The sequence below is a fragment of the Vicia villosa genome, linkage group LG1, assembly GCF_029867415.1.
Source record: "Vicia villosa cultivar HV-30 ecotype Madison, WI linkage group LG1, Vvil1.0, whole genome shotgun sequence".
NCBI classification, from domain to species: domain Eukaryota; kingdom Viridiplantae; phylum Streptophyta; class Magnoliopsida; order Fabales; family Fabaceae; genus Vicia; species Vicia villosa.
In genome coordinates, this window is record NC_081180.1 from 42780250 (window position 1) to 42794536 (window position 14287).

At 34.0% G+C, this 14287-nt stretch overlaps 1 long non-coding RNA gene and 2 other non-coding genes across 3 annotated transcripts; 1 reads left to right on the forward strand and 2 right to left on the reverse strand.

Moving 5' to 3' along the window:
- Window positions 1–4056: 4056 nt before the first annotated feature.
- Window positions 4057–4252, forward strand: LOC131645286 (U2 spliceosomal RNA). The gene has a single exon (XR_009296919.1). It is a non-coding gene; the product is annotated as a U2 spliceosomal RNA (small nuclear RNA).
- Window positions 4253–4389: 137 nt separating this feature from the next.
- On the reverse strand, window positions 4390–6599 carry LOC131605012 (uncharacterized). Its single transcript, XR_009284653.1, has 3 exons — window positions 6211–6599; window positions 5300–5453; window positions 4390–5116 (listed from the first exon to the last, which is right to left on the reverse strand). It is a non-coding gene; the product is annotated as an uncharacterized LOC131605012 (long non-coding RNA).
- Window positions 6600–13784: 7185 nt separating this feature from the next.
- On the reverse strand, window positions 13785–13945 carry LOC131645276 (U1 spliceosomal RNA). The gene has a single exon (XR_009296909.1). It is a non-coding gene; the product is annotated as a U1 spliceosomal RNA (small nuclear RNA).
- Between the last annotated feature and the right edge of the window lie 342 nt (window positions 13946–14287).

A 14287-nucleotide genomic window follows, 5' to 3' on the forward strand; every position in this document is an offset into this window, starting at 1 on the left:
ATTTTCGATTTGAGAGGTTAAAAATATTTTTAAGAAAACGTTGGAATGTCACAGCGGAAAAAATATAGGTAAAAAATTGCAAAAAGTAAAGAGATAAGGGAAAAAATATGATACCAAGATTTATAGAGGTTCGGTCTAAATGAAGTGGCCTACTCATTTTTTCAAAAATTGATCTTGAGAGTATCCAATAATACTTATGAGCTTTTAGTAGGTTAACTTCCAACCAAACAGTGAACAATAGTCTAAAGTAGTGAATATTCCTTCCAAACACTAACAAAAGCTTCAAGTGGTTACTCCCCAAGCCAAACCGAGATTTTATACGAACTTATCTCCAACCAAAGTAGAGTTTTGATTGGCTATCCTCTGAACCGAATGGAGACTTTACACAGGCTGACCACAAACTGAGCTAGTGTTTTACATAGGTTGACCACAAATCGAATTGAGATTTTACACCAGGCTAATCTCGAACTGAATTGAGATTTTACATCGGTTCACGCTCACAAGCTGAAGAGAAGATTTTTCACTAGCTCTCTTCAAAAACCCATAGAGTTTTTCCTTAATTGGCTCAGCTCATAAACCAAACAACAACTTAATACTAAATCCCCCGGAAAAAAAATCTTTTAACGGGTTTAGTTTAGAAATCAAACAAAAATTTCCTAAGAGATATTCACTTGAGAGAAAAAAATAGTTTTTGGTGAATTCACTTTACCTTTCTAAAACAAGTTTTCTCACTTAAACACAAGAACTTTCTCGAAGCACTATGGCTAAATTAATGTGAGAAAGTCGAAAAATATTTTTAGAGTGAGAATGAGTGAGGAGTGTGAGATAGCTCACGTTCCTAGATGTGAAAAAGTGAAGGAAGAGGTCTCTATATATAGGTCATAGGTTGGTACAAGAAAGGAAACAATCCATGGGTTACTTTAACGGTCCAATCGATTGGGTCTTTATCCCAATCAATCAGATGACCTAAATAATCGATTATAAATTCTCATTTTGGAAATATTTGATAGAGATTCATTACACTTCATTAAGACATTGTCATAATCTATTAGAGACCAATTTTTCTCTTATCTAATCGATTGAGAATATGTTACAATTAGTTAGACAGTTCAAAATAAATGTCAAAATTATTCTAAAAGTTCCTAATTCATCTAGCTTGACTCTAAAACATTTTTAGGTTATTTTATTTGAGAAAGAGAGGATTTTAAAAGGTTTTAGAGAGTGTGTGATCTAGACATAATACTTTATGAAAACGCCCTTGTGTTTTTACAAAATATTGATCACTCAGACACAATCAGACGAGCATTCACACTTCCTCTCTTTCACACTCTGAATCTTCAAGACTTTGCTGAATACACCAATCATAAAAGCACTTGCTTAAGTCTTCTTAGAGATTAAGTTTGAGATATCTTCAAGTTTAATGCCATCATCAGAGGATATTTACGAAGATCATCAAACCCTAATTCATCTATTTTCGAAGACAAGACCTTGAACAAACTGTCTTTTGCATCTTTGATCGCTTGAGTAGTTGTAGTACTTGTTTGGCTTCATGCTTTATTTTCAAGGTGTATTCGATTCATCTTCATTATTTATCATCAAGGATATATCTTCTTGAGTTGTCATCATCAAAACCATGAACGGTTTAGGCATGACTTGTTTGGCTTTGATCACTTCCTGCAAACACATGCTTTCAAATTCTCCCCCTTTTTAATGATGACAACACATGTCTTAGGGAGGTGGTAAAAGAAAAGATAAGTAGATAAAATTTGAGTGTTTAAACTCCCCCTCAGATGAGTAAAGAGTATACTCTACTCCCCATGAGAGTATACTTCTCCCCCTTTGTCATAATCAATTTGCAACGTAAAAGATGAAAGGTGAAAATTTAAATATGTAAACACATAGTCACATAAGCATTTAGAAAGGGAAAACAACATTTTATTCAATTTAAAGAAACTTTTAGTACAATATAGGAATTGCAAAAGGAAATGTAAAAACAATAGCAAATAACTAATTCATGTCCTCATCATCATCCTCATTGGACACCATTGGAGATATGAGAGTTGATTTCTGTAATTTCTTGACAAGTTTGCAAAGCTTTGAATGCATCATCTTCTGTCCTTTGTTGATGTCGTTGAGGATGTTTGAAGAGGATGAATGGAGGTGACCGTTTGCTTGTTATTGTCTTGCTCTTGATGGTGACTTTGGAGGTAGAGAGATGATTTCCTTTCCTTTGATGTTGTACCTCATTTGACTCAAAGTGCTTTTCCTCGTCTTTTGAGTGTTTAATCTCTTATTCCTCTTCATCCATGTTGAAGTCGGAGTACTCCAGGATCTTCGTAATTAATCACCATGTGGTAAAATCATATTTTTCTTTTTTGTTATCCATCATATGGTGGATCATAGCATCGACCCAATTTTTATCAACTCAATTTTACAAAAACTAAATTGGAGGTATATCTGATTTATGTATGGTTTTCGATCTGATCTTTCTTGGAAAGAGAATACAATTCATCGTATAGTGAATCCACCAAATTTCTGGGTGTATAAGGTCAACGATGGATGCAATAGGAATACCAAAAGATGATCAATCAAAAGGGATTGGGCACTAAGACTAAAGTTAAACTCATTGCCTTTGACGATTTCATCATACTCTTGATTGATAAATGGTAGGTTGCAAACTTGTGCGAACTCTTCAATGGATAGTTGAATAGGGAACTTCTTAACTTCATAGCTAAGCACACCATTGGAATAGAAGAGATTTGCATAGAACATTCTCACCGGTTCTGGAAATCTCTCTTGAGGTACTTCGAAGATGGAGTTCCTCAAACCATCATCTTTGAAGACTTTGACAAATTTGCGTTCTTTGAAAGTCCACATCCAAGTATCAAGAAATATAGACTTCTCTTTCGATAAAATACCAATTAGAAGTAGTTTCTTGCTCTAGAGAAGAGAAGATTTCGAAGAAGTAGGATTTGGAGGAACAAGATCTTTTTGGTTCCATCTGGTGATGATGAGAAGATGAAAGAGCTTACAAACAACTAATTCAATGCACTCAGGAGATATAGGATAAGATGAGAAATGGAGGAAAACTTACCTCTATTTATACTTGTTGTTCAATCGACTTGGTGAAGCTCCTAGTCGATTGAAAGTCTTAAATTTTGGTAAAATTTTGGTAGTTGGCCTTTGGTACTGGCCGTTGCATTTACTCTTCAATCTTCCAACCATTTTTTTTTTTGCTCCGAATTTCAAAATTTTGAATTTTAAGAGCATCTAATTGATTGGGACATGAGTCTAATTGATTAGCTAGGCCTTTTTCAGCATGTTAGTGATTTTGGACCTTGTGTTGATATTTGCTTTGGCCTTCCCCTTTCTTTTACCCTTGCCATCTTATTTGTATCCTTCTTTTACAAAAGCATTAATGATCTCATATATTGCTATAATTTAAAAGTCATGTAAGTAGCTAACTACTCTGACACAGTGAGGGGATTAGTAACAAGCATGACAAGCTGATTGTAGTTGGAATATAAATGACTACAATGATGTTTAAGTTTAAGAACTCTAACACTCTCCCTCAACAGTAAGGAATACAAACCTGCTCAAAAACATATACTAAATTAATGTTTACCAATGAAGTTGTTATTCAACGCACCTCAAATAAAGAAATCACACTTTGGTTGGTTAAAGCTGCAATAATTTGTATTGTTCTGCGATAACAAGCAGCTATCATTTTTAAAACTAAATTTGGTTGAGTTTTAAACAGAAATGAGATAGCAGGAGTTGTTACTTATTTAATTTTGATGTTGTGGGCAATAAGTAGAGAATGAGAGCCACTACTCATCTTTGCATGAACGAAATCACATGAGCAAATAAATGTGAACTAGACAATCTCCCTCTTGGTTTAGTTAATGTTGCATAAGAGCAAGCTACATCATACTTGTGTTGACAGGAACAGTAGTATACTCCAAACTATTGTATTAAAGTCCCATGTTGCCAAGTTAGCAAAGAAGAAGAAAATATGTCGGATATAAAAGACACAGTTAGCATGAATTATAATTCATACCTTTCTCGGCCTTTTGGCTAAGATCAAGTGTAGTATTTGTTTTTATCAGTTTAATATCTGATATGTGGACCAATGGTCCACACGATATTAAATTTATTTCTTGAAGGGGAGAGTTCACTACAACAGCTTGCTATTGGGACTCTCAAGTGTCGCTTTTGTGTTGCACTATTGCAATAGCCTGGCACACCCAACCAAACCTAGTTTAAACTATGTTCTCCTTTTGCTACTTGTATACTTATGTTATCTTTATCTTTTATTTTCTTATCTCTATTCTATAAACATTCTCAAGATTGTGAATACTTGTCACGAGCAAGAATGTTGTTGCGCTAAGATTATATCAACTGTATTTGCTTATTATACCATAATATTAAGGGCTACAACAAAATCACAATAGCTAGGACATCCAAAATTAATACTTTGTCAACCACCTTAGAAAATGATGATTTGCTTAGATCTATCAAATGCCTATGAAACCCTCTCACTGTGTTCTTTATGGCCCTGCAATCTTACACATGTTGGCAAATACATTACTATCCTTCATGTACTACATTTGCTACTCTTCCACAAACTCCATAATATCATCGCAAAGATATTCATTTTCTCCTTTGAAAGTGCATTTAATATGTGAAATATTTTCTCTCCAATGTTACCATTTAGCAGTACTATGAATGCTCTGATTACACTGCAGCAACCCGTGCTCTCCTGTTTCCGACTCTACATTACACCACCAACAATCGTGCACTCTTTTGTTGGTCAACCTTACACAAGTTGGGAAATACATTGCCTACTAGTAGTTGAGTCCCACATCGAAAGTAAGTGAAAGGTATTGAGATAAGCAAGAGAATAAAAGAAATTGAATATCGTCTTTGTAAAGTACTTACCTGGATGGGGTCAATGGATGATCATGAGAGTGACCTCCATTTCATTAATCATGTATTAATAGAAGATGGTTCAAACCATCCTCAGGCTGTACCCTCCTGTCTAAGACCTTCAACTCGCAACTTGGAGCGGGCAGGCCAGCATAGTGTGGTGTAGTATTAAGTTGGAACATGGTTTCTTAAATGATATAAAACAAAAAAAAAATTGTGGTTGATGTTATAATACGTATATTGAGGGATTATTGGACTGAATTAGTCACAACATATATAGAAGGATTAATTCTATTCACAAAGTTATACGCAGAATATATAAACTCAACAAAATGATCCAAAACCAATGAAGAAGTACGGAAATGAATACCTGGTTTAGCTTAGAGATCAACTAGTAACTTGTGAATGCTGCTTCTTCAAGTTCTGGCTTTGTTCCCAATACAGAATCAACTTTCTCTATTGCTTCATTGTATTTAGCATTCCATCAGCATTTAATCCAGGAAAACAATGGACATTAAGATCATCTGGAAGATGCCATTAATTCTTTAGTCCTAATCTAGATTACAATTTCATATGGAAAATGTTGTGTTCTGACATGTATATCTTATCTTTGCAGGAAAAAAGTAACCAATCCTATATTCCTTATTTCAATAAGCAATTGAGTAATAAAGGAAAAGGTTAACTAAATCCAGTTCAACATTATGATTTTGGTATGTATGCGCTCTGCCAATTCTTTTTTCCTTAAGACAGTTTTGCATATGAAATTTTTATCATATCTTAAACATTTAGATTCAGTCCCAAAATATATTGTACATTGTTCTTCCATATTCACCATTTGTTTGTTATAGTTGTCTTACTAGCATGGTTTTAAACCAAAGTTACAGTTCCGGTATTGCTGCAGATGCCTAAAAATACTTTTATGCCGCATTTGTAGTTCCAAAATACAATTTAAAATCACGCTGAATAGAATCATTATAGACTTGTATTTCTTGCAATTATGAAAACGCACAATTGAAAAGTCATGCATTTAGGACCATCTGATCAAGATCTGATGTCTAACATCTGACTTTGTATAATAGATTCGATTACGGAGTCTAAATGGAAATCATCTAATCTTAATTAATTCGACAATCTAGATTGTATGACTATGACTACACGGGCTTGAATCCGCAAATGCTTATAATACAATGTCACAAATAATGATTGTGTAAAACATGAGATACATTTGAAACTAAAAACAATGTATTGAAATTTCTTGTTGATAGCATTATCAAAACATACCTGGAACTAAAAAAAATGAAGAGTACAAACGTGGTGGCAATTACTTTATCACCAACATTGAACAGTCAAGCCTTGTGAGCTGATCCACCAGGTGCAATAGCAGCAATGTAAGTTCCACCATCCCTTCATTTCACAAATTTGATTCCATAAGGTTGCTCAATCTCTACTTCATACTCTTCATATGGTTCCTTTTCTTCTCCTTCTTTGTATGCTTGTGACTTTGATGCTTCAACCACAAAAAGGAACGGGTTTCACAAATGGGTATTGGTTAGAGTGGATTTGGGCAGTTCTTGTTAGCAATGAAAGTGTAGAGTGGAGAAATGAGTAAATATTAGTGTTGTTGTTAAAGCTGGAAACTTTTATTTTTGTTTTTAGTTATGTGGATTTTGTGTAAAAAGAAAAAGAGTGAGTTAGAGCTCTTACAATGTGCTACTCCTACTCCCTTCACCTTGGGAAAAAAATTTCTTTATTTTTTCTATTTATTTTAAAGTGATTTTTACAATTCTAAAATTTTATACTAATAATTATTTGAGATCTTTTAGTTTTAGTGATAGACAATTTCAAGATATAATATTTTAACACTTTAAATATATTAAATATGTATTTTTTAAAATACTTTTTAAATTTATTATTCGGTAAAAAGAATATTTCAATCGATTGTGAATTAGTTAGATCCAAGCAACTTTGAGAATAGGAGTCCTATGTATACTATCCCTCCGAGCAGATGATATTTGCAAATACTTCGACACTTAAGCTAAAGATTATTTAGATGTGAGAGATATTTATGTTAGAAATTTATATGTATCTTGATTTAACGTTTATAACTCCTTTATACAATGGCCTTTTCTAGGATATATAGGTGTGAAAATTCTCTCCCATCATAAATTAACCGGAGGGAGTCATGTGTCCATCTTTATTGTCCGATTATTTTTTAACTTATTTTATAATATATAATTTAATTCAATCAATGGTAGGGATGACAATGGAGAGAAATGTGAATGGAGAGAATCATTTCCCGATATATAGAGATTTATAAGTGTGCAAATCTTCATGGGTCGTGATATCAATCGCGAACCAGACATGAACAATTTTCCCTAAGCCTGGTATGACGTGGTATGGTCGAAGGGTAGCTTCTTGATTAGACAATTTGACAAGTTTATAGCATGTCGTCGAAGTCTGTTCTCATGTTTTAATCGAAGTATGTTAGGATTGTTAGCATGTCGAATTGAGCCAGTTTGTTACGCCTAATTGTTTAAGTTAACTTGTTCTCTAGGTTAACTTATGTAATGGGCCTGTGTGAAAAATCTCATTAGATTAGTGTGTTAGTTTTCTTATAAATAGCATACTAGTCTCTCATCATTGCACAATGCAAATCTTAATTAGGGTGAGAGAGGTTATTTGTTATTTTGTAACACTTGTAATCTTGTTTCAAATAGAAAGTAAAGAATAACAGTTTATAACCAATTCATTAATGTGTTTTTCTTGCTTCCCTCTTTTTTACCTTGTGAGTTTCTTGCTGATAAAGAAACTGATTATACTTAGTTATTCCAGCATCGTTTTCACAACAGGATTATTGTGTTCATCAAACTTATCCAACGAGGGGGATTTGAAGTTCTTTGGCCCCGACGACCCCCCATATCTCATTGGAGAGAGGTTGAGGGTCTAGAATTTTGGTCTCTTCTAGAGGGTTAGTTTTCTACTGATATTTATGGATGTGGAGGATGTTATCCTCAAGGTTTGATTCTGGAGGCGTAATTTGTTCATGACAGATCGCATATTTGCCACATCACTCTCCTCGTCGTTAAATTCATTATTGGCTTAAGTTGTTACCTTCTTGTTCACCATGATGGATGGAAAAATTGGACGTGGGGATATCAATCTAGCTGAGTGTAGTAAGGGTGACCCGTGTCAATTTTACCGGGGCCCCACCGTAAACACAAATTTTACTTGCTAAAAGTACAACACCTAACATCCCCTTGCTATGTAGGATTGTCAAAGGTTTTTAGGGTTGTTGTGGTGTTATAGTAAGCTCGCTCAGAGATGGTGAAAAACTCTGTATATGATGTTTTGCATAATGGATTAGTGCTCTTCTCAACCTCAAAATTGAGTTTTTAATAAAAATCTCAAGTAGATAGGTGTTGAAAGAGTATTGTGGTGTACTTTTCGTTTATATCGTATCCACAGGGATTATTGCGATATCACCGCCGTTCTATAGCCTATTTTGTCGTGAGTTAATGTTACTTTAAGTTTGGGTTTGCAAAAGATCATTCAACACTTTTAGTAGCAAAGAGTAAAGTAATGAAAGTTCTAAGTTAAAGAAAATGTATCAAGATTCGATTTCATCGACCTAAATTTGTATGTCTCCTTATAAATATACGTATATGAACATGGTAACGATCAACATAATTACGTATCGACGCCTATATCATCCGTGTCCGCAATGATATAGTTAGATTTACCGTATTGTTTAACCGACGATTTCTCCATCCTTTAAACAATACAAATAACGTTTTAAAACCGATACTAAGTAAACATCAAACGCTAAATCCATGTCTGCAATTTATAGTTTGTCTCAAACACTTATACCAAAGAAAATCTTTACTTAACAAACTAAACCATCTATATTGATCATCACATGTTCATACATAATATATTCACAAGAACACATACAAAAAGCTAGGAAGATTACATCTTATCTTGATACAAAAGAGATTTAGCTATCCATGAGAATGGTAGCTTGCTCAAGAAGTAAAGAATGAAGATCAACAAGCATCAAAGGCGATTAATCGACGATCAAGGCTTCTAATCTTCAACTCTTAGTTTGCTACAGTGTTTAGGGTTTATGAGCTCTTAAGAATGTCAAGTCTCTTTCCAAAAATCAGAATTACTCTTTATATAGTAAAACAATTTTCTGTCCAGGGCGCGTCGCGCCCTCCAGCGCGCTTCGCGCCATTACACTTAAGAAATATAAACCGCCCATGCGCGTGACGCGCGCAACTCTCTGCTTTGAAGCTCCAAAATATCTTTCCCAGGGCGCGACGCGCCCACATCTCCGCGCGACGCGCGCATACTTCTGCCCAGCACTCTCTTATCATGGTCAAAACAAGCTCCAAACTTCTCAAAAATGGCTAAAACCTACAAAATCACAACTAAAACACATATTATCATTAAAAGAAAGCTTAAAATTATAAACTATAAATAATTATCTAAAACTTCAGGGCATTGTACGAATATACGATAAAAACGGTCGAAAGGTGCCATTAATTAAACTAAATATTAACACAATTTGGCACCTAACAATAGGTTCCACACTTCCCATTATTAGGAGCGTCGTAAGTGGGTGGTTATCATCTCCGTTTGTTTAGGGAACATCACCAACTTTATTTGACTCCCTCTCCAATATCATAACAGATTGGGACACGTCACCTCCACGTTTCCACGAAAAGATGGTCGGAATGAGCTTTACAAATATACCAATTCACCAATATATCAAAAGGTGTTCATACTGGTATACCGTAATGACGTCAGATTAATGACTAATTTACAATTGACTGAAACATTCTTAAAATTGTTTATCAATCAAACTAAAAATTCTCAAATAACTCTTTTTCTTTTTATTTTTGGTTACAAAATCTCAAATAACTCATAAAATTATAGATTAGATAAAATAAAGTAATAAATTTTCCCGGGTAAAAGAGAGTAGAAAATTGAGAGAGCCCTCATTCGCTCCTTTTCTTCTTTCCACAAAATTCACAAAGCTAAAAACAAAAATCAAAATTTTGAGCTTAACAACACCACCAGTAGTTACTCATCTCTCTACTCTACACTTTCATTGCCAATCCAAATCCACTCTAAGCAAACCCCATTTCTCAAACCCGTTCTTTTTTATGGTTAAAGCGTCAGGGTCACAAGCCTCCAAAGCGTCAGGGTCATCTTATTTTCTATAGAAACATGTCACTACTGTATTTCCATGTGGGGTTACAACAGTTTTCATGTCTCATGCAAAAATACAAAAGGAAAAGGAATTGAAAGTGCGCCGGAACGGCTTACGACTATAAAAGTAAGACTCCCCGATTCAAGAAGATCGTTTTCTTTCTGTCCTTATTCTGTTTTTTTAAGAGTATTCCTTCATGAAATTCTAAAATGAAAGTATGTTGTTCAATCTGTTTGAGGTTAAGTGCAATTTCTTGTCTAGAGCTGTTATTTCACATGTCAATATTGGGATTTTTATGAAATTTGATTTTCAAAGCATCTAATTTGCTAGGAATATATCTAGATAATGATTAAAATAATTAACGGTATCTTCCTGATAATCCGAATGTCCATTACTTTCTTGTTTAAATGCTGAAGGAATGCTGAAGAAATTTGAGTATGTTTTGGGAACAAAGCCAGAGCCTGATGAAGCAGCAGTGGCAAGTTATAATGATGCTTGTTGTTACTCTAAGCTAAATCAGGCATGTATGTGTGGCATTCCACTACTGTCATTGGTTTTGGATAAATTTTGATTCTTGTACTAAATAAATGAAAGTGATAGGTGATTAAAGTTGAGAAAAGAAGAATTAAGGATGAGGAAGATTAATTCGTATTTTAGAAATATGAATAGTCATGAGATTAACTAGACAGACGTATCCGCAGCATATCGGAGACGTGTCGCCAGCATATCACAACGTGCCGCCGTATCAGGACGTATCGGAATTTTTTACTTTCTATTTTTTAAATAAAAAATTCAGATACTCATTCGATACGTATCGGTGGCGTATCAGAGCGTTTTGGCATATCGGTACGTATCAGATACGATATGTCATAGATTTTAGAGTATCGGTGCTCCATTGGTGATAACCATAACTCTACAAGTTACAATATGATATTTGCTAAATAAGCTGCCTATAGCACCCTTGTTGTTTAATAGAGAATCAGAACTGATCCTGACCTTGCAAATGCAAGGGCATCCCTGGAATTCGACCCAATATTGAAAAGATTCAATGAATCTTTTATCATTGAAAACACCATCAACGCTATCAAATAAATTTTTGGAATATTTAATAAGAAATAAGCCCTATGCGTAGACACAAGAAAGCAATCGGTTTAGTTCTAAGGAATTGATTGAGCAATATGATTCCATCACATTTAATTTTGCCATGTATATTTTGTAGTTAATTATAGGTCTCAATTTTCTTGTTGCCACCTTTGCGGAATTTTTTTTTTTTATGTACTAGTATGATATATAAGAAACTTATGATCCATAAAATTGTCCATTTCCATCAATACTTTTAATAACACCAATCACAGCTCAATAGTTTTTTCTGTCCTCTATTTTGTTATATGCTGTTCCTTTGGTTCACTATAACCTTTGATGTTTTATTTGGAGTTTTTTGTTTATAACAGTGTACAACATATTTTGGGACTGAATCAAATGTTTAAGATATGATAAATATTTCAGATGCAAAATTTTCAAGGAAAAAAGAATTGGCCGAGCATCGAATTTTTTTGTTGTCCTTTTTTCCAATCTGCAATAGAGACTAAGTGCAATTTCTATGACAAAAGTCACCAGTCCTTTAATCATTTCTCATATAATCCTTAATTTTACTTACAGTTTGATGTGCATCCTTTCAAGTTTGGTATTATCATTCAAAATAGAAAATAAAAAAATATTAAACCTCTATTGAAACTTTCAGTGGAGTTTCCATATTTTCAACAAATGGTCCAAAATTTGCATATAGAAACAAAACTTATCTCTTCTAAGATTCTAACATAATTATAAAAAATATGATAGCCCAAATCATTCAAAAGAGATTCAAACATTAGATAAAGAAAAAGGGAGTCTATTACAAAGATGTACAACTTGACAAAATTTATAAACTGAACCGAAATAAAATAAATGAACCAGCAAGTAAATAAGAATATTGAACTAGAATTGGTGGGGTGTGCCAATAGCAAGCTATTATGGTGGACTCTCCCCCTCAAGAAATAAATTTAATATGGTGTGGACCATTGGCCCACATATCAGATATTAAACTGATATGTGTGCTTTATATATGACATCTGCGCTATTTCTTCCTTCACTAACCGAGGCGGGACTCTTATCCAGTAACTTGGAGACTACATTTCCCTCTCAACTTAGAAAGACATTAAGTTTTATAATATCAGACTTGCTAACTTATCAAAATACAAGTTGATGATCTCTACACTCTCATCATTTCCTTCCTTTTGATTCTAAATATTTTCACCTAGTGATTAAACTTCAAGACATTATTCATATTTGACAGCAAAAACTAATTTGTAAATTAGCTTGTTGGCTTATAATACTTTCTATACTAGTGTTCCTAATTGTTAGTTTGGTTGAGGCTGGTGATTTTTTTGGTAATTTGTAAATCATTTCCAACAATCTCTTGAGGCTGGTGATTTTTTTGGTGACTTTTCCGTCTAACGTGCTCTGTCTGCTGCTATGTGTTATGGTTACAAAACACAGCAGCAATAAAACAGTGAATGAAATGGAATCAAGCTCAATTTATTGAAGATGATAATGATTACTCTAAGGGCAAGTACAATTAGAGTACACTTTAGGAAATTCAAATGCCAGTACAGTGGAATATTGAGCAACTATTTGAGGGAGAGAAGTTCTAGAGTCTCCAATCATTGCCTGCCTTATTCCCTCATCACTCCTCCTTCTTATAGTGCAAATCCATCAAGGCGTTTGCTAACCACCCTCATTGTCTCAGTTTTCCTGCTTTCCTGAATAATAGGATCTGCTGCCACGTGTTCATGCGGAATAACAAACTTTGTCGTTTTCTGCATAGTGCTGGTGCCATCTATTACACTATGGTTGGTGAGCTTTTCATATAATGATGAATAATCTCAAAAGTTTCATTTTGTATATATAAAATTCAAAATCCTTTTTTGAAGAGTAGAACAGTGTACTTTTATTTGATCCTTAATGATTAAGTCAAAATGTTTAACATTAACAGTGCACACCATATTTTGTGACTGAATCAAAATGCTTGAGATATGATAAAAAAAATTAGATGCCTCTAAGGAAAAAAAAAAAGAATTGACAGTGTCAAGAAAATGATTTGAGAGAAGGCTTACTTACTATTATACAAGTAAAACTTCCAGACTCAATTGTTTTCTGTCATTTTTTTCTTTTTTCTCAACAGTTTTCCTTGTTTTGTCTTGCCCTTGACATTTCCAAGTGGCAGTATATTCTTCAATCTGCAATCAGGATGTAGTGAAATTTCTTCTCTAGAAGTGTTATTTCACATATGCCATTATTTTTATGAAATTTAGTTTGCACATAAACAAAACTTGATTGTCCAATATAATGAGATTCTAGCATTATTATTAAAAATAAATGGAGAAACAATATAATAACATAAAAAAATTGCCTTAGAAATACACACAATGTGACAAAATGTATATAAAGAATTAAACATATTAAATTAGATACAAATAAATTAGAACTAGTATATTAAAATGAATCCTAACAAAGGCATGACAAGAGATTTATAATAATAAATTTATAAAGTAATTGAATAGTGGATCTAACAATTAAAAGGGAAACTTTGGTATTAGAATAGGAGGGGGCCGCGCGAACGCAGGCCCCCACTGCAACAAATTATGATGTAAGTTCCACCACTTGGGTAGACCTTAGGATAGCGCCCCTCCTAAGTGCAATGGAGGTCACTCTCCTAGGCCATGGACCTTCATGATCATCCATTGACCCCATCCAGGTAAGTATTTAACAATGACTTTATTGAAGTTGTTTTATACTCTTGCTTTTCACAATACCTTTCACCTTTTCTCGATGCGGGACTCAACTACTAGTAGACGTATTTTCCAACTTGTGTAAGATTGATTGACAAAAGGGTGCACGCTGGTATTGATTGTCGGTTGTGTAACTCGGAATCTGACTCTGAGCACGTGTTGCTGCAGTGAAATAAATAGCATTCAGACTGCTGCTAAATAGGAGAGAAAGTCTTTCACATATTAAATGCACTGTCAAAGGATAAAAGGAGTATCTTTGCTATGATATCATGTAGCTTGGGGAAGGGTAGGAATTCATCAAATTCGTAACAACAAA